This window comes from Seriola lalandi, unplaced genomic scaffold (assembly GCF_002814215.2).
Source record: "Seriola lalandi dorsalis isolate HSWRI2012SDOR001 ecotype SW California unplaced genomic scaffold, Sedor1 jcf7180002054896, whole genome shotgun sequence".
NCBI lineage: Eukaryota > Metazoa > Chordata > Actinopteri > Carangiformes > Carangidae > Seriola > Seriola lalandi.
In genome coordinates, this window is record NW_019525448.1 from 1 (window position 1) to 809 (window position 809).

Genomic DNA, 809 nt, shown 5'->3' on the forward strand with positions numbered 1-809 from the left:
TTTAATGCCATAATATACTATGACATTTTTTGACAATTTTATGCCATGTTAAGCTATGACGTTTTTTGAGGTTTTATGCCATACTATACTATGACGTTTTTTGACAATTTTATGCCATATTATAATTATTTGTTTTTTGAGGTTTTATGCCATACTATACTATGACGTTTTTTGACAATTTTATGCCATTTTATACTGTGATGTTTTTTGATGTTTTATGCCATACTATACTATGAGATTTTTTGAATATTTAATGCGATATTATACTGTGATGTTTTTTGACGTTTTATGCCATACAATACTACGACGTTTTTTGAAAATTTTGTGACATGTTAAAATTATTTGTTTTTTGACATTTTATGCCATACTATACTATCACGTATTATGCCATACTATACTATGACGTTTTTTGACAATTTTATGCCATACTATACTATGACGTTTTTTTGAAGTTTTATGGCATACTATACTATGACGTTTTTTGGCTATTTTATGCCAAATTATACTGTGACGTTTTTTGATGTTTTAGGCCATACTATACTATGAGATATTAATACATACTATATTATGACGTTTTTTGACAATTTTGTGACATGTTAAAATTATTTGTTTTTTGACATTTTATGCCATACTATACTATCACGTATTATGCCATACTATACTATGACGTTTTTTGACAATTTTATGCCATATTATACTGTGACGTTTTTTGACGTTTTATGCCATACTATACTATGACATTTTTTGACGTATTATGCCATACTATACTATGACCATTTTTGACAATTTTATGCCATATTATACTATGA